Genomic DNA, 20,288 nt, shown 5'->3' with positions numbered 1-20,288 from the left:
CCCATCTCTGTCCAGCACTGCCCCTGCCTACCCCCCTATCCCCGTCCAGCACTGCCCCCACCCCCTCTCTGGGGCAGCCGGACTGGACACCAACAATAAGACTGCTGCTGCCACTGCCTTTGTGGGGTATGTCTCTGCGCGTACACATACCTTTTTACTGCAACTTTTTCACAGGTTCTATCACTGCCCTGTACAGGACAATGTTGGTCAGGTGATCTGGGGAAGACGGGGGGATGTGTTGGACGGGATGATCTGGGGGGGGGGGTTAGGGTACACCCCTCCCCTCTGTAGAACTCCAGGGAAGGTGTCGGGAGACAGAGAGGGCTGGAGGTCAGTCATTTGGAGATGGTACCTGTTTAACCACTGTAAACAAAAGACACGATCACTGCTGGAAACACATCTTTGATGTAATGTTTCTATTGGGACCAAGAGATCTCCTTTGGATAATCTGATTTTCGGATAATTAGTATTCGGATAATCGAGTTTCCTCTGTAAACCTTACTGTCAAAAAATCCTACAAACACCACTAATTCCTGCTAATACCTATTGCATCTCTTAAGTGGTGTTAATGCTTAGGGTAAAAATATAAAATCCAGTCACATACATGTTATTAATATTTAATTTGAAAAAACAAAGTTTCAATTAAGACATGGAAAACATGTTGTAGCTGTTATTAAATGAATACTTTGCATCTGTCTTTACCAAGGAAGACCATACTACTCAGCCCATGGTTAAAATTGAAATCAGGAGAAGGTATTGGATAGACTGTCATGCTTAAAGTTAATAAAACACTGGGATTTAATTAGAGGGAAGTATGAATGAAAATTGCAGAGGAGCTAACTGTCATTTTTCAGTCCTTACACAGCAATACTCATCAGTCAATCAACTCACTAATCTCCTTTGATGTCACAGTTTGATTATATTTTCCAATCCACTGTTGTCTTCAAGCTGCTGTGGGATCACTGTCCCTCTGCCACAACTTTCATCCTTACTTCCCCTCCCACCTCTACCTCTGCTCCCTTTTTCAAGAAAGACACTGAGGAAGTGTTCATGAAAATTTTCCATAGAATATATTTCCAGTTTAACAAGAAAAAGCAGCCTCGCTAAAGATGGTTTTTGGGAATGGGGTGTATCAAGTAGATCATGTCAGTTGGGAGCATTCAGGAAACACTGATTATTGGATTATAAGGTTTAGGAAGGACAAGGAACAATCCCGAGTGAAAATAATTACCTGGGTGACAGCTAACTTCAGTGGGGTAAGAATGTTTATGGACTGAATAAATTGGAGCCAAAAGTTGGCAGGTGAGATGATAGCTGATCATGGGGTTACTTTCAGAGAGGAGCTAGTTTGGGCACAGTTAATATGTATTACCTCGAAAGAGAAAGGTAGAGCAAACAGTACTCACTGGATGACATAAGAGGTAGAAATTAACTTAAGGGGTAAGCATGTGCTTTTGACAGATTAGAGGTGGTGCTGGAAAAGCACAGCGGGTCAGGCAGCATCCGAGGAGCAGGAAAATCAATGTTTCAGGTAAAAGACCTTCAATAGGGATAATCCATAGAGGCAAATTTCCCATCACCAAGTCAAGCTTTATTTATGCATGAACAGACCTTGACTTTAGTGCTGACCTATTCAGAGTCAGCTCTCAGAGTGTCAGCATCTCTGACACTTCCCTTTTTTATCTGTCAGCCAGGGCTCCCTTATTGGACCAGATTTACAGGGAGAAAGTGAGGACTGCAGATGCTGGAGATCAGAGCTGAAAATGTGTTGCTGGAAAAGCGCAGCAGGTCAGGCAGCATCCAAGGAGCAGGAGAATCGACGTTTCGGGCATGAGCCCTTCTTCAGGAATGAGGAAGGTGTGCCAAGCAGGCTAAGATAAAAGGTAGGGAGGAGGGACTTGGGGGAGGAGTGTTGGAAATGCCCCTCCCCCAAGGTGGAAGGAGGTAAAGGTGAGGGTGACAGCTGGAGTGGGGGAGAGGTCAGGAAGAAGGTGTGTTGAAACGTCCATGGACTAGATTTACAGCCTCAATCAGGGAACTTATATTCTATGATTTCCACCTGCCAGTGCTGATTGCAATCAGACCGATGTAAAGTCGAAAACATGGTTGCGATTCAGGCTAAATGTGAAGGTTTGGATGGAAGGTAGAAAAGCAAATAAGGGAAACAAAGAGGGAGAAGGAAATAGGAACTGGTAGCCAGTTAAAAGGGAATCCAGTTTCCATCGGCATACCCATAGGCAAAGAATGGTAAAAGGAGGAGTTTATGTCGATTAGGGATCTAAACTGGTGATTTAGACATGGAAGCTGAGGATATCACTGAGGTATTAAATAAATACTTTGCCTCTGTCTTAGCAAGGAAGAAGATGCTACTTAGTCCAGAGCTAAAATTGATTTCAAATTTTAAATCAGGAACAGGTATTGCTTAGGCTGTCTATACTTAAAATTGAAAACGAACAGGAAGAAAAGATATATCCAAAGAAGAAAGTGGAAAGAAACTTGTGGAGGAGCTAGCCAGGACTTTTCAGTCTTCCTTAAATTTGGGAGTGATTCCAGAGGATTGGAGAATTCCAAACATTGCACACTTGTTCAAAATATTCCCAACAATTATAAGCCAGTCAGTTTAACTTTGTTTGAGGGGAAGCTTCTAGGAACAATAATTTGTAATACTTCAAAATCATCTTGTTTATTCCAGAAAACGTGTCATCCTTTGATGCAAAGAAGTTTGACTGTATGTTCCCAGCTCTCCTAAGTGTCTAACATGTATCTTTCTATGATGTTCAACAGCATGTATTGACAGGATATATTTTGAGATGCCATAACATACAGAAAATATGCGACATAACTTTAAGTGATGTTTTGGCAAGCTGTATATTGTAGAGAACGTCTGGTTGTATATAGGAATGAAGGGCTTTATTCCTGATGAAGGGCTTTTGCCCAAAATGTCGATTTTACTGCACCTCGGATGCTGCCTGAACTGCTGTGCTCTTCCAGCACCACTAATCCAGAATCTGGTTTCTAGCATCGACAGTCATTGTTTTTACCCTGTATATAGGAATGAACAGGTTAAATGTCCACTGTTTGTTTCAATAGTTTTCAATGATCCCATTGCTGTTTTATTTCTATTCATTCAAGAAATTAATTCTGACTAGCAGTGGAAAAGATTACAGTGACAAGTGGGACAACCAAACTTCAGTCAGGCATTTGACAAGGTTCCCCATGGGAGACTGGTGAACAAGGTTAGATCTCATGGAATACAAGGAGAACTAGCCATTTGAATACAGAACTGGCTCAAAGGTAGAAGACTGAGGGTGGTGGTGGAGGGATGTTTTTCAGACTGGAGGCCTGTGACCAGTGGAGTGCCACAAGGATCAGTGCTGGGTCCACTACTTTTCATCATTTATATAAATGATTTGGATGCGAGCATAAAAGGTATAGTTAGTAAGTTTGCAGATCACACCAAAATTGGAGGTTTAGTGGACAGCAAAGAAGGTTACCTCAGATTACAATGGGATCTTGATCAGATGAGCCAATGGGCTGAGAAGTGGCAGATGAAGTTTAATTTAGATAAATGTGACGTGCTGGAGTTTGGGAAAGCAAATCTTAGCAGGACTTATACACTTAGTGATAAGGTCCTAGGGAGTGTTGCTGAACAAAGAGACCATGGAGTGCAGGTTCATAACTCCTTGAAAGTGAAGTTGCAGGTAAATAGGATAGTGAAGAAGGCATTTGGTATGCTTTCTTTTATTGGTCAGAGTATTGAGTATAGGAGTTGGGAGGTCATGTTGCGGCTGTACAGGACATTGGTTAGGCCGTTGTTGGAATATTGCTTGCAACTCTGGTCTCCATCCTATAAGAAACTTGAAAGGGTTCAGAAAAGATTTACAAGGATGTTGCCAGCATTGGAGGATTTGAGCTATAGGGAGAGGTTGAATAGGCTGGGGCTGTTCTCCCTGGAGCGCCGGAGGCTGAGGGATGACCCTGATAGAGGTTCATACAATCATGAGGGGCATGGATAGGATAAATAGACAAAGTCTTTTCCCTGGGGTGGGAGAGTCCAGAACTAAAGGGAATAGGCTTAGGGTGTGAGTGGAAAGATATAAAAGAGACCTAAGGGTCAAGCTTTTCATGCAGAGAGTGATACGTTTGTGGAATGGGCTGCCAGAGGAAGTGGTGGAGGCCAGTACAATTGCAACATTTAAAAGGCATCTGGATGGGTATATGAAAAGGAAGGGTTTGGAGGGATGTGGGCCACGTGCTGGCAGGTGGGACTAGATTGGGTTGGGATGTCTGGTCGGCATGGACAAGTTGGACTGAAGGATCTGTTTCTGTGCTGTACATCTCTATGACTCTATGCAAGGATTGTGGAAGGATTTAATGAAGCATCCTTTGCCATCCAGTTAAAAGCATTTAATGAAGTGGCCATATCTTTTGTAGAATGCCCTATAATTTTGTTAAGTGGCACAGAATACTTCTTTTCTTGAGGAATGACAAATGGGGCTAAACACTATGCAATCATTAGTGTACAGCAACTCTTATGAACCGATGATGGAGGGAATCTAATTTAGGAAGCAGCTGCAGGTGGTTGAATTCACATTGGAGAAATTTGATTTTGATTTATATGTTTTAAAGTATGATGTAATTTTTGGAATTTAAATTTTAACTACAGCAAAATTTGGGATTCCTAATGGGATTTATAATCCATATACAATGAGATATTGAATCTTTTTTCAAATTCCGACAATGTGAAAATAGGCCTTTGGCCCAACAAGTACACAACACCCCTTTGAAAAGTATCCCACCCAGACCCACTATCCTACATTGCCCCTGAATGATAGTTCCCATTCAAAAAACGTAGGACAAATTCAATCCAGTTAACAAATGCAGCTTCCTGGTGACTCATTCCATTTTTGGCAAGGCTGACACTTATAACCACTTTACTATATTAGAGTACAGTTATATACAGAGGGTTCATTGTTTTTCTGCAGTATTTAGATTTTCACAGATACATGGGACATTAACATAGCAGTCATCATCTCAGCTCAATCGGCAATCATTACCAATTAGATTAGATTCCCTACAGTATGGAAACAGGCCCTTCAGCCCAACATGTCCACACCAACCCTCCGAATAGTAACCCACCCAGACCCTATATTTACCTCTGCCTAATGCACCTCATACTATGGGCAATTTAGTTGGCCAAGTCACCTAACCTGCACATCTTTGGACTGTGGGAGGAAACCAGAACAAACCCACACAGATACAGGGAGAATGTGCAAACTCCACACAGACATTCGCCCAAGGCTGGAATCGAACCCAGGTCTGTGGTGCCGTGAGGCAGCAGTGCTAATCACTGAGCCACCGTGCCACCCCATCAGAAAGTTATAAATCATTGAATCCTACAATCCCTGCAGTTCAGAAGCAGACCATTCAGCCCAAGTCCACACTGACACTGACACTCCGAACAGCATCACACCCAAACCCATCCTGCTACCCAATCCCCAATTCTCACCCAATATACATATCCCTGGAAAATATGTAGGGCAACTTAGCATGGCCAATCCAACTAGCCTGCTCAGTTTTGGACTACGGGAGGAAACCCAAACAGATATAGGGAGAATGTGCAAACTGCCTACAGTCACCCAAGGCTGGAATCGAACCTAGGTCCCTGGTCCTGTAAGGCCACAGCACTATTCAGTCATTGACTAAACATCAAGCCAAGACGATTTCACAAAGAACTTTGTTATACTTACTGAGAAACAAAATGGCATTATATCAACCGCTAAACATTATCAAAGCTTAATACTATTAACAGAAATTATTGAAGAGTTGACTCAACAATTAAAATGTAAGTTTCAAGTTGTTTCTCCTGATGAAAAACCTTGTAAGTTTAAATCTTGGAAATGGAGTTAAAAATAGAAATACACCAGCAGTTGAACAAGAGAAAGATGCTTCAACTATAGAATTGATTGATATATTCATTTCAGGTTTTTCCACTGCAGAAACTAAGAACATGGAGAAGTATGAAGTGTAGAAATTGAAGTCTGAATAAACTATACAAAAACAGAACCTAAAACTTTGCGGTAACAGCAATGTAAAATCTCCTTCTGTAAATAAAAGGTCAGGACAATGAGCTGATGAGTCCAAATTTAAAGAGAATTGTATGATTGCTCAGTCAATAGCGAATGGAAGGATCCATATGTAACATATATGTCTGGGAACAGCTGGAACATTATGGAGAATTAAAGTGAATTTTGAAGGTTTGGTCCCAGGAAAGGTGAAAGTTTTAGTTGATCATAAGGGAACGCTTGGTGTGAAACTCAAGAAGTAAAACTGAATTTATGGCCAAATTTAATAAATCACACACCACCAGGTTATAGTCCAACAGGGTTATTTGGAAGTACTAGTGGTCTGAAAGCCAATACTTTCAAATAAACCTGTTGGACTATAACCTGGTATTGTATGATTTTTAACTTTGTCCACCCCAGTCCAACACCAGCAACTCCACATAATGAATTTATGGCATAAGTCTTTAAAGCTGTAATGTTGTTAATGGTGCTTGTGTTGTTTAATTACTCTTATATACACAATAATATTTATTTTTAGTGAAAATGAATATGAAATTTAGGGTGTTGTTTGGTTCGTTAATTGCTGGGTGTATGGATTTCTTTTTTAAATGTTCATGGTCTTTGGGTCTGGAATACTAGGCTCAGGAGTCCCTATAGCAATCTTTGGAGTTGAGATGATTGACCTTTAGCAATCACAACTATTTTTCTTTGTGCTGCGTGTTATTCTAGCCTGCTCAAACTGTTCCCCTGAGTCTCATTGATTTAAGTTTTACTGGAGATCCTTGATGCCATCCTCAATCAAGTGCTTTAACAAAAACAGAAAGTGCCGGAGAAACTCAGCAAGTTTGACAACAGTTGTGGAGAGAAACAGATATAAAATTTCCAAGTCCAACATGACTCCTCAGAAGAAATGACTTTGGACTAGAAATGTTAATTCTGTTTCTCTCTTCACAGATATTGCCAGAGCTGTTGAGTTTCTCCAGCATTTTCTGCTTGTATTTCAGATATTTTGCAGTATTTTGATTTTACTCAATCAGGGTGCTACCTTAATTTCAAGGGCATTCACTTTTAAATCACTTCTGGGTCTCAATTCTTGTATCCTTGGAACAAGGTTGCAATGAGATCTGGAGCTGAATGTCTTGGTAAATCCAAACTGAGCGTTGGTGAGTAGTTGATTAATGAGCATGTGCCATTTGATAGCACTGTTGATGGCACAAGCCATCATTTTGCTGGCAGTTGAAAATAAACTGATGGGATGATAATTGGCTAAATTGGAGATCCTGCTTTTTTGAACACCATATATCTAGGCAATTGTCCAGCTTGTCGGGTAGATGCCAGTGTTGTAGCTGTATGGGGACAACTTGGCTAGATACCTGGTTCATGTTGGAACACAAATCATTAGCACTACTACCAGAACGTTGTCAGGATCCATGGCCCTATATCAGTCCAGTGTGCTCAACTGTTTCTTTATATCATGTGGAGTGAATTCCATTGTAGGTCATGAAGCAAGGTTCTTCATGCTTTCAAGTATTGCTGGGTGATGCCTCTATGGCAGATACAGTGCTCTGCATACCCAAAACAATAAGAATTTAGCATTTTTGATACTGACTTTTACAAAGTTAGAATTTTACGTTGTTGGCTTTGGTCATAAAATATTTGAAGCGGCCTTGGAGCAGAACACATCTGGAACACAGATATCTGTTTCGACCTGTTGGCAAATATTTCGTGAGTGCACTTGCTCCTGTTTTTAGTGCAGTTGAGGTGACTCCAGGGGCAGGAATTATAATTTAGCAATTTTCTGTATATTTCGTCTATCTCATAATCTTTTTCAATAAAGGATCAACTGGGGTTTCATGTGCCCATTTCAGTTACACAATTGATGATGTTACACAGGATGCATTGCCCAGAAAGGTAAGAGATGTTCAAACTCTCCCCTTGTCCAAAAGCTCTAACAATAATAATTATTGAATATGCAGGAAAACACATTCAATGATGTATTATTTTCATTTAAATGGACCAATAAAATATTTATTGAATTATAGGCAGCCTTAATATATGACCTGGATGTATCTAAGAAATTGTATTTATTGGGAAAAAAAAAACAAGAGGTTGAACAGAGAACTGTCATTACTGTCTCTGATTTGTTGGAATATGCCCATCATGTGGTAACCTGCAGACAAATACTTTGCTACGGCTCATGCTGTAAACCATTTGGTTCATGAGGGATGGTTGACATACTTTAAGATACCCCTTTTCTACATATGGCTATATGTTACACATGCTTCCCTCATCAACTTTGAAGGTGGAGTGGGATGCATCTAAAATATGGAGTCTGGCTTTTCTGCCCCCTCTAACTTGTCTCCCATTTTATGAGGGTTTGTGGAAGTATCAGACAGTGAGCTCACACTTGGGCAAAATCAAACTTTTAACTAAGTGCCTCAAGTGAAACCCGACTGTTGTTTTACCATTACTTGTGGGAGGCACAAGGGGCAGGGGTGGGGGAAACCTGTCTCTTTTGCATGAGAAATTAATCTCTCACAGTATTCTCTTTAATTAGAGGATGTATATGTTGCGCATGCTCCTCTGTTTCCTTAGAGAGCCAACATAATGGTGGAGCTGGAATGACAGCCTCTGATAAAAGTTGGATTTTGGGCTGGGGCACTCAAGAAGACTTGAATATAACAACATCGCTGTCACCAAAAAAGTGATTTAAAGGAGAAGGAATGGAATGATCACAGTCTCTTGAAAAGTAAGAAAAGGAATTAAAATTCTCACTTTGCTTTCTGTCTCCCATGGTCTCCAGTATAAGAATGGATGCAACAGATTAAAAGAAGAATGAAAGGTATACTGAAAATAAAACTGGAGCTACAGTTTGGTAAATCAATAATTTAAGTTCAATAAAAACCGAAAGCACTGTGGATGCTGGAAATGAAAAACAAAAACAGAAATTGCCGGAAAAGCTCAACAGGCCTGACAGCATCAGTGGAGAGAAATCAAAGTTAACGTTTCAGGTCCAGTGACCTTTCCTCAGAACACTGTGTAAGGTGTTCCTTGTAATCTTGTCAGTTCTGCCTGAAAAAAAGTCTACTGCACTCATAGTTTGCTGATGGATCACATTGGACTTAAGGTTTCCCTTTTTCTCTGGATAGCTTTTTATCAGCTACTTGGAGTTGTTGTACTTTTCTATGAAGGGATTTTTCTGAGGACTGAAGTTCTTCTCCAGCTCTCATTGATGTTTTCTGTCATGGTGTGTTGTAGACAGTTGGCTTTCATCTGGGTATATGTGCATCCTTTCACCCTGAAGTTTCAAGGTCCTAAATTTGTTTTTAAATTCTGAGACATTTTCATATGTGATTAAAGATCTTTATCTTGCTCCACAAACCTAGACATCTCAGCTTCTATGGTCAGTGGCTGTAATAATGTTTGAAGCTTCATTTGCTTTCAATAGCGATTAAGTTAGCATAACGTTTTGTTCTTTCTTGACAGCAGTGATTGCAGTTGTACCAGGTCTTTGCAGTTTCAATGCACTAAGTAGACAATCTTACATCTTTATGTTTTTCAAGGAAGGATTCATTCTCCTTAAAGGGACAACCAGGTTTACAGGAACAGTTGAACATAGCAACAGGAGTAGACCATTCAGTCCCTTAAGCCTGTTTCACTATTCAATAAAATCATGATGAGTCTGTGGCATAACTTCATACAACTGCCTTGGGCCCATATCCCTTGATGTCATTGCTTAATAAAAATGTTTCTATTTCAGATTTAAATTTAACGATTGAATTGGCATCAACTGCTGTTTGAGGAAGAGAGTTATTCTTTGGCGTAGAAGTCTTCCGAACATTCCTTCTGAATGGCCTAGCCCTAATACTTATACTATACTCCCAGTTCTAGAACCGTCAAGCAATGGAAACAATTTATCTTTATCTACCCTGACTTTCCCTATGAATATCCTAATGACCTCAATTAAATCACCCATTAACTTGTGAAATTCTAGAGAATAAAGACTTAATTTATCTAATCTCTCCTTATAACCTAACTCCTGAAATCAAGGTATCATCCTTGTGAACTTGCATTGAATTCCCTCCAGGGCCAAAACTTCCTTCCTAAGGTGCAGTGCACAAATCTGTTCATAGTACTCTCAGTGGGGACCAACCAGGGGTTTGTATAACTTCGGCATAGTGTCTGTATCCCTGCACACCAATAAAAACCAAAAGAATTGCGGAGGCTGGAAATCAGAAACAAAAACAGACATTGTTGGAAAAGCTCAGCGGGTCTGGCAGCATCTATGGAGACAAATCTATGGAGAGGGGCGGCACGGTGGCACAGTGGTTAGGAACTGCTGCCTCACAGCGCCAGAGTCTCGGGTTCAATTCCCGCCTCAGGCGACTGACTGTGTGGAGTTTGCACATTCTCCCCGTGTCTACGTGGGTTTCCTCCGGGTGCTCCGGTTTCCTCCCACAGTCCAAAGATGTGCAGGTTAGGTGAATTGGCCTTGCTAAATTGCCCGTAATGTTAGGTGAAGGGGTAAGTTTATGGGTGGGTTGCGCTTCGGCGGGTCGGTGTGGACTTGTTGGGCCGAAGGGCCTGTTTCCACACTGTAGGTAATCTAATCTAATCTAAAAAAAATCAGAGTTAATGTTTTAGGTTGACTGACCCTCCCTCAGAACTATTCTAAGGGTCACTCGACCCAAAACGTTAACTGATTTCTCTCCACAGATGCTGCCAGACCTGCTGGATGACTGTGTACTGTTTGCACATTCTCCCTGTATCTGCGCGGGTTTCCTCCGGGTGCTCGGGTTTCCTCCCAGAGTCCAAAGATGTTCAGGTTAGGTTTATTGGCCACGCTAAATTGCTCATAGTGTTCAGGGATGTGCAGACTTGGTGGGTTAACTATGGGAAGTGTGGGGTTACAGGCATAGGATGGGGGGATGAAGCTAGTTGGGATGTCTTCAGAGGTTCGGTGAGGACTCAATGGGCTGAATAGTTTGCTTCCATGCTGTAGGGATTTTATGGCTCTATGAAAAAATCCATGATCTAGCTATTTTTTAACTGAAATAGATAGCCTTACACTTACTTACATTAAAATCCATCTGCCACAGCTCTGTCCATTCACCTAGTCTATCACTTTCCTCTTACAATTTTATGCTGTTCTCAACACTGTCTTACAATGTCTTCCAATTTTGTGTCATCAGCAAATTTGGATATTTGACTTTTATGCCATTATGCAAGTTGTTAATGAATATTGTGCATAATTCAGGCCCCAACACAGATCCCTGTGGGACGCCCCAAGTTACATCCTGGGAATTTAAGTGCTTACCCATTATTCTGATTGTCTGTTTCCTGCCATTCAATCAATTTCTCGAAGAATATCAATAAATTGCCCTCTATTTCATGGGCTCCCACCTTAGCTAAAAGTCTCTTGTATGGCACCTTATCAAAAGCCTGAATATTGAATCCAAAGGTCCAGAAAGGTCCAAACTCTCCAAATCCAGTAAATGAACAGTTGAGTGATGCTTTCCTTGTGTGCAATTACATGCAGAAAAGCCAACCATAATCCCTTCCTCAGTTGGCTGGTCTACACCATTTTTGGAATCTTCTTCCTCCACCATTTTGACATTCCTTCAATTTTCTTTCCAAGTGCCTGCTTTCCTGAAGCCAAAAAGAGATTCTGTCCTGGAAGGTTTATATGTGCCACTGACCTTACAATACATGATCCAAGTATTATTCTTCAAGATTCTAGTAAGAAGCATGATAGACGATCTTTGCCATTATGATATACTCCTCTACCTTTCCCAGGATATTGTTAAATAGTGTGCCTTTTTGCCAGTATTGGGAATTCTGTATAGATGAAGAATGAAGTTGGGATCTTTTTTGATCTTTCTGGTCCCATAACAGACCAGGAGATATATTTATTCCATTTCAAAAGTTTCCCATTTTGTTGCACATTCTCCTCCTCATTGGGGCAGCACAATGGCTCAGTGGTTAGCACTGCTGCCTCACAGCGCCAGGCACCCAGGTTTGATTCCCAGCTCAGGTGTCTGTCTGTGTGGAGTTTGCACATTCTCCCCATTTCTGTGTGGGCTTTCTCCCACAATCCAAGAGATGTACAGGTCAGATGAATTGGCCATGCTAAATTGACCATAGTGTTAGGTGCATTAGGGGTAAATGTGGGAATAGTCAGGGGTAAATGTGGGTTGCTTTTTGGAGGGTCGGTGTGGACTTGTTGTGCCAAAGTTTCCACACTGTAGGGAATTTAATCTAGCCCTGATAATGTTTGTGATATAAGTATCGGCACTGTGCAGTTATACCCTTAACACAGAGATAGCCTGGTAGGTTTTCATCCTTTTCAATCTGCCCCTGTCGGAAGTTTTAGTGAAAGGAAATAGAGTGCCTTCTAATAGCTAGAAATATATCAGTTTGCAGATCTGTGTCTTTGTCCTATGTCAGCCAACTCTAATTAATGTCCTGCTCCTTTTTCACAGATGATGGATGATCCAGTGACAGAACATGAAAATCTTTGCAGAAGAATACTTTCTGTGCATTCATATTACCTCAACATCAGTTACAGAACATATACCTGGCATTATTAAAATTACATTTTGAAACATGGGAAATAGATAACAATTTAGCTTTAAGGTAAGAACACACAAAATTTGTTGATTGTTGCTCTCCCTTCAAAATTCAACACTTCATAGCATCGGAGTCATCTTTTCAGAAGGCTGCAATGACAGCTGCATGTTGAAGGTGCATGGTCAAAGTGGATTTGCAGAAACAAGATCATATAGCCCCTAGGGTCCCTCTAATGCCATTTTCCATAATTACTTTGCTATTTCCTCAAAATGCTTCACAGAAACAAGACTGTGGACATATGAAGCTATTGGATTTGAACCTGTGGCAGCAGCACAATCATGGGCTCATGTTGTAAGGTGATAATGCCTAAATGTGAAAATAGTCTCATTTCTGTGTTTTTTTTTGATTAGACAGCTGTTGATCAGTGTTCCATATGTTGAAAGATCAATATTGAGAAATGGAAAGGGAGAATGGCTCTACCTCGGTGATGGAAAACTAATTTTCTTGACTCCTTCAGCAAGCTTTCCTGTAAATCCCTCATAAGTCCAGTAAGGTGACCAGAAATTCCAGATATTTCAGATGTATTGCCTTCCAGGAATGTTGCCTTCAACAATAGCTTTCTGTGCCTCTGTTTGGGAACTGCACACCCACCTGACCCAAACCAAGATCACAGGCTTGTGGAGCAGCGGCTGTAAAGGGATCACTGCATTGAGAGTTTTTCTGAGAAGTTTACAGACAGGCTCTGTGCAACATTCTCGTGGGGATCGAACAAGCAGTTATGATAACCAACAAACAGATTATTTACCAAAACAAACAGCAATACCAAGGTGTTCAAATTAATTTAGTAAATACAATGGGTGTTAAATGGGTTTATTATGTTCTGAAAACAAGCATAAGTGCCATGATTAACCCAGTCATTGAGTAACAGGAAGAATGTTGAAACTTTATTGCTGGAACAGCACAGCAGGTCAGGCAGCCTCCAGGGAACAGGAGATTCGACGTTTCGGGCACAGGCCCTTCTTCAGGCCTGTGCCCGAAACGTCGAATCTCCTGTTCCCTGGATGCTGCCTGACCTGCTGTGCTGTTCCAGCAATAAAGTTTCAACTTTGATCTCCAGCATCTGCAGACCTCACTTTCTCCAGTAACAGGAAGAATGTCAACTTCATGTTACCTGTATTTTATCAATTGTTCTGCATGCTGCCAACATCTACTTTGCTAGTCACTGGTCACCTGCATCAGTAGAGAACCCATTGCAGTTACAACTTAGAACTACTTAGTGCTAGGCTGTGGCTTTGAAGAGAAGGTGCTGCCGAATATGCTAAGATTATTGGCAATAGTGTGTTAAGCAACAATCAACAGTGTGTGATGATGGGAAAGAGAGAGGGTCCCAAGATTTTCAGATATCGGACTGAGAGTCTTGAATGAGGAATGGGAATTGAGGAGAGGTATCCTGCACTCTTTGGCAGGGGGTGATGGTATAACAGGCTCTCCAGAGATATGCTCAAAAGGTAAGACTATCAGAGGAGGTCAATGCCAAAAGTACAGCTTAAGACCATAGGTGAAGCACAGGAAGAAGTTTAATGATCTCACAAATAGTCAAAGTCAGTAAAAGCATATTTAAATGTCACATCCTAACATCTACACCACTAATCTTAACTACCTGGTAAAAACAAGGACTGCAGATGCTGGAAACCAGAGTCTAGATTAGAGCGGTGCTGGAAAAGCACAGCAGGTCAGGCAGCATCCGAGGAGCAGGAAAATCTCTGATGAAGGGCTTTTGCCCGAAACGTCGATTTTCCTGCTCCTCGGATGCTGCCTGACCTGCTGTGCTTTTCCAGCACCACTCACATAGGCAGGTAGTTAAGATTAGATTAATCATATCCCATCACTCAGATATCAACAATTTATTTAAATTACCTGATATAGAATCTTCACATGTTTCATCTTACTCTCACCATCGACGAATTGTTCAAAATTACAGTAAACAATTCAGCCACAGCAATCACTTCAGGACACCTTCATTCTTACAGGAAAGGAGGTGTATAGTCAAAGGTAGCAGGTCAGACCACAAAGGGAAGAGTTGTGCCTGCACATTGTAACCTTCTCAGAGTAGACAGTGCTAGTCATTATGGGAAGGAAAAATGCTGAGACTACGGCCACCAGTTGAAGCCATTGAAGATGAGGATATTTTCAATCTAATTCTCCTTCTCTCTCCCACTTCTTCCTCAGATCACAAGATTTGTGCACAGTCAGCCAGTGGCACAAGTTCTCTGCAGCCATGGAGGGTAAAAAGGATAGTGTAAGTGGAGTGCACACACTACTTCTATGGGTCAGTTTACAAGAAAACTGCATGGTACATTGGCAGACCTGGCAGAAAACCTATGTTCAATGTTGAAGAGTGTAGAAGACTGCATAGTTAACTTGGTAGAGGGTTTATTGCAGAGCTTTGAACTCATATTTTCAACATGGAACAGATGTCTACCTCAAGGAATTTTTGAATCCAACGTTGTATAAGCTAGATGATTCAGACTTGGGCTAATGCTGACAAGTGACATTTGCACTCCACAAGTGTCAAACAGTGAGCATTTCCAACAACAGAGAATCCAACCTTCACCCCATGACATTCAATAGCATTATTGTAATGGAATCCCACTACTAATATTCTGGGGGTTACTAGCCTATCAATATAAATACTATGTCTACAAGAACAGGTTAGGGCTGGGAATTCTGCATCAAGTAACTCAATTTCTGTCTCCTGAAAATTTATACATCATTTACAAGTCAAATTCAGGCAACTTTCCAATTGCCTGAATTAGTGCTGCTCCAGCGTCACCCAAGAAGCTTGATGACCTGCAGGGCAAAGCAGTCTGCTTGATTGACACCCCATTTACCCCCTTCAACATTCACTCACTGATGCACAGAGGTAGTAGTGTGCACCATTAACAAGATGTACTGTCATCACTCAATAAGAACCTTCCAAATCTACAACATCTACCAGCTAGAAACACATAGTCGTCAGGTACATGGAAACACCAACACGTGCTAGTTCCCCTCAAGCTACTCAACATTCTGACTTGGAACTAAATCACTATTCCTTCATTATTACACTGTCAAAATCTAGGAATTTCTTCCCTAACAGCATTGCTTTTGTACCTAGACACATAGATAAAACAGTTCGGGAAAACAGTTCACCAGCAAGCTCTCAAGGGTAATTAGGAATGAGCAACAAACGATGGCCTAGCTGGCTGCATTCACATCCCACAAATTAATAAAGAAAATAAAACTTTCCATATTGCTTTAGTAGGTCATCTAATGTCAGCAAAAATGATTGCTGACATTTAATCTACCTTACATATCCCAGGTCATACCTCACATTATAAAATGTCAACAGCATTGGGGATATTGCCAATTATTTAATGCAGGTAAAAGTGAAATTCACTCTCTCCCATGATAATATATGTTGATCAGCAGTGGGATCGAACGTGTAATAGAAGGATTTTCAGTTTCAATAGGAAATATACTAGTCCACTTATACATGTGAGGAACAGGTTTGTGAAGAAGCAAGCAAAAGCTACTTGCCATACCATTTCCCATTGAAACATAAACCAACTATGTAAAGCAGCCAAAACTGTGGCAACATTCAATGAAATAATCTACCAAGGAATCTGTAAACATAGAAGGAAAATATCATAGATGCTGGTAGTCTGAAATAGAAACTGGATAGGCTAAATACACAATGTCTCTTCCCTGGTGTGGGGGTATCCAGAACTAGAGGGCATAGGTTTAGGGTGAGAGGGGAAAGATATAAAAGAGACCTAAGGGGCAACATTTTCACAGAGGATGATGCATGTATGGAATGAGTTGCCAGAGGAAGTGGTGGAGGCTAATACAATTGAAACATTTAAAAGGCATCAGGATGGGTATATGAATAGCAAGGGTTTGGAGATTATGGGCCAATTACTGGCAGGTGGGACTAGATCGGGTTGGAATATGTAGTCGGCATGGATGAGTTGGATTGAAGGGTCTGTTTCCGTGCTGTACACGTGCTGTCTATGACTCTATGACTATGTACTCAGCATGCTTAGCAGCATCTGTGGAGAGAGAAACAAAATTAATATTTCAGTTGGTTATGTTTTATCAAAATACATAAAACAGAGTTAACATTTATTTCAAAAGAAGCAAATACAAGGTGAGAAGAAAAAGTTTTTTCATAGGGAGTAGTTGGGGTCTGTAATGCACTGGCCGTAACGGAGGTAGGTTTAATTGAAACATTCAAGAGGGCAGTAGACAGTTATTTAAATAGCAACAATAAACAGGGTTATGGGAGAAAGGCAGGTGATTGGCATTAAGTTAAAATGCTCAGAGTTGATGTAGACACAATGGCACATGACCTCCTTTTGCACTAAAACAATTCTGTGATTCTTTGAATCCTGTTTCTCTCCATAGATACTGTCAGAACTATTTAGTTTATACAGTATTTTCTGCTTTGGTTCCAGATTCCTAGTACTTCAGTGTTTTGATTTGTATTAGTATTTCATTCAGAAATTTCAGTCCAAGATGGAAGAAATTCTGCTGTTCTCTTCAATGTGATTTCCATTTGACTCTTTTACCTTTTTTAGTTCTGATGAAAAGCCATCAATCTGAAATGTTACCTTTGTCTCTCTCCTTCCACAAACGCTGCATAACGTATTGAATTTTTCCAACACCGTCAATGCTGGAATTATCCCTTATTTACCATCACACCAGATGGACAAGGATTCTGGGTGAGACCATTAATGTATTTATTTAATCGTGACATTGTGTGGCACTTGTCGTTACTTTGTTTTGTAAAGGTTCTTTATATTGGTGGACTATATGCAACTTGCAATGCCTATTTTATCATAAGAACATACATGTGTATGAAACAGGAGCAGGAGTAGGTCACTTTGTACCTTGGCACCAGGAGTGGGTACTGATGCCTACCCCACCATTCAGTATGATCATAGATCAGATCTAATTACTTCATATTCTTGCCTGCCTCCAATAACCTAACACCCTTGCTGATTAAGAATCTATATAATGCTGCATTCAAAATATTCAAAGGCACAGTGGGTCAGTGATTAGTACTGCTGCCTCACAGCACTGGAGACCCAGATGTAGTTCTACTCTTAGGCGACTGTATGTGGAGCTTGCATGTTCTCCCCATGTCTGTGTGGTTTCCCTCGGGTGTTCCAGTTTCCTCCCACAGTCCAGAGATATGGAGGTTAGATGGATTGGCCATGCAAAATTGCTCATAATATCCATGAATGCACAGGCTAGGTGTATTAGCCATGGGAAATGCAGGGTTACAAGAATAGAGGGGGATGTGTCTGGGTGAGATGCTCTCCAGAGGGTTCGCATAGATTCGATGGGCAGAATGGCCTTTTTCCACACTGTAGGGATTCCATACTTCTACGTTGCTTCCCTCATCTTTTGAAGCAAAGACTCACAAATCTATACGAGGAAAAAATATTATTTTATTTCTGTTTTAAATCCTTTATGTTTAGACAGAGATCTGAATTTTTAGATTTCTCCCATAAATAGAAGCATCCTTTCGACATCAATCCGGTCAGGACCCCTCACTTTAAATCAAGTCCCTTCCTATACTTCTAAGCAGCTAAGATTTTAAGTCTAGCCTGTTTAACATTTCGTTCTACGACAACTTGTCTATTTTAGGGATTTGTCTGATGTATCTTCTCTGACCTGCTTCCAAAGCATCTACAGCCTTCCTTAAATAAGGAGATTATAATTTTTCAGATGCGGTCTCACCCTATATAGTGGAAACATTATCTCCCTATTATTATATTCAACGCTTCATGAAATAAGTAAAAACATTTTATTAGCTTTCCTAAGTAACCTACCTGAACATTAACCTTTCATGATTCATGCATGAGGACATGCAGATCCCTTCGCATTTCAGAGCTTTGCAATCACTCACCATTGAAATAATGTGCTTCCTTCTTATTCTTCCCACCAAGACAGATAATTCCATATTTTTCCACATTATACTACATAGCAAATCTTTTCCCTGTCATTTAGGCTCAACATATCTCTTCATAGTATCGTTATGTCCTCTTCACAACTTATATTCTAAATGATCTATTTTTGTGTCATCAGCAAATTTAGCTCCTATACCTTCAGTTCCTTCATTCCAACCATTTATCTGAATCATAAAAAGCTGAGGCCCATGATTCATCCCCGTGGCACACAATGCATTATATTTTGCCCTCCAGAAAATGACTCATTTTGGACTACTCTCTATTTCCTGTTAGCCAGGTAATCATCTATCCATGCCGTTATGTTATGCCATGCACTATAAGCATTTAATTTCTGCAACAATCTTTAACGTGGCACCTCAAGTTCTGGTACTGTAAGTATATTACATCCACCAGTTCGTCTTTATTCACAGCACATCTTATTGCCTCGAAAACATTCAATAAATTGGTTAAACATGATTTCCTTTTCATAAAAAAATTTAATGCTGCCTCATTATCATGAACATTTGTAAATGTCCTGCTATAATCTGTTTAATAATAACTTGTAACGTTTTCCTAATAACAGATGTTTAACTAACTGGCCTTAATTTCTTAATTTCTGTCTCTCCCCACCTCTCTTTCTTGAGTTAAATTTGTTACTTTCTGTTCTAACTCAATCTTCCTTGAATCTAGGAAGCTTTGGAAAATTAAAACCTTTCACTTCTTTAAAGACCCTGCAATGTAATGCAGCTTTATGACTAGCTGACCTGTCAGCCTGTAGCTTCAACAACTTGCTCAGTTCCACATCTCTGGTCATTAGAATTTTCTTGAGTTCCTTTCTCCCTTCTTTCCATTTCCTGATTTACAATTATGCTGATATGTATTTGTATCCTTTGCAGTGATGATTGATGCAAAATATGTGTTTAATTCGTCTGCTATGTCTTTATTCCTAACTCACTTTTTATAGGGCCAATGGTCACTTTGTTACCTTTTCTTTAAATATCTTTAGAAATGTTTATAATTTGTTTTTATATTTCTATAAAGCTTTTCCCATCCTAAATGTTCCCACTTTATCAATCTTTTAGTTATTCTTTGCTTGTTTTTATATTTTATCCTTTCACCTCTTTGAACAATTGCATGCCTTTGTTTCAGGATTTGCTATCATGAACTTTTTTCATTGAACCACAAATGATGGCTATGTAATCAAAATGTTTCTTTCTTGTTGGAATGTAGCTATTCTATGTATTCTTAAATGTTTCCTTAAATGTTTGCCGCCACATCACTTTTGACCTATATCTTAACATTGTTTGTCAGATCATCTGATTAGCTTAGCTCGTATGACCTCGTAGTTGCTTTTATTTAAGCTTAAAATGCCTATCTTGATTCCATTCTTCCTTTCCTTAAATTTAATGCAAAATTCTATCATATTATGCTTGCTGCTTCTGAGGGGTACCTTCACAATGTGGTTATTAATTAATCCTATGACATTAAACAATGTCAGTTCTAGTATAACCTGCTCTCTGGGTGATTCCAGAATGTGCTGTTCTAAGAAACTATCCTTAAAACATTCTGTGAACTCCCTATTCAGCTATCTTTGCCCATCTGATTTTTTGAGTCAGTCTGTAGATTAAAATTGCCCATAATTATTGTTGTATCTTTT

General features: G+C 40.2%; 1 long non-coding RNA gene across 1 annotated transcript in view; it reads left to right on the top strand.

The window, feature by feature from the left end:
• LOC122552007 overlaps positions 1 to 15,198 on the top strand; it is a 167,298-nt gene extending 152,100 nt beyond the window's left edge. The window contains exons 2-3 of the long non-coding RNA XR_006312256.1: positions 12,548 to 12,701; positions 14,865 to 15,198. This is a non-coding gene — a long non-coding RNA (uncharacterized LOC122552007). The remainder of the gene's footprint in view (positions 1 to 12,547; positions 12,702 to 14,864) is intronic.
• The last annotated feature ends 5,090 nt before the right edge of the window (positions 15,199 to 20,288 follow it).

The sequence above is a fragment of the Chiloscyllium plagiosum genome, chromosome 7 (genome assembly GCF_004010195.1).
Source record: "Chiloscyllium plagiosum isolate BGI_BamShark_2017 chromosome 7, ASM401019v2, whole genome shotgun sequence".
In the NCBI taxonomy this organism is placed as follows: domain Eukaryota; kingdom Metazoa; phylum Chordata; class Chondrichthyes; order Orectolobiformes; family Hemiscylliidae; genus Chiloscyllium; species Chiloscyllium plagiosum.
Note: the sequence above shows the minus strand (reverse complement) of the source record. Positions and strands in the feature narration are given on the sequence as shown.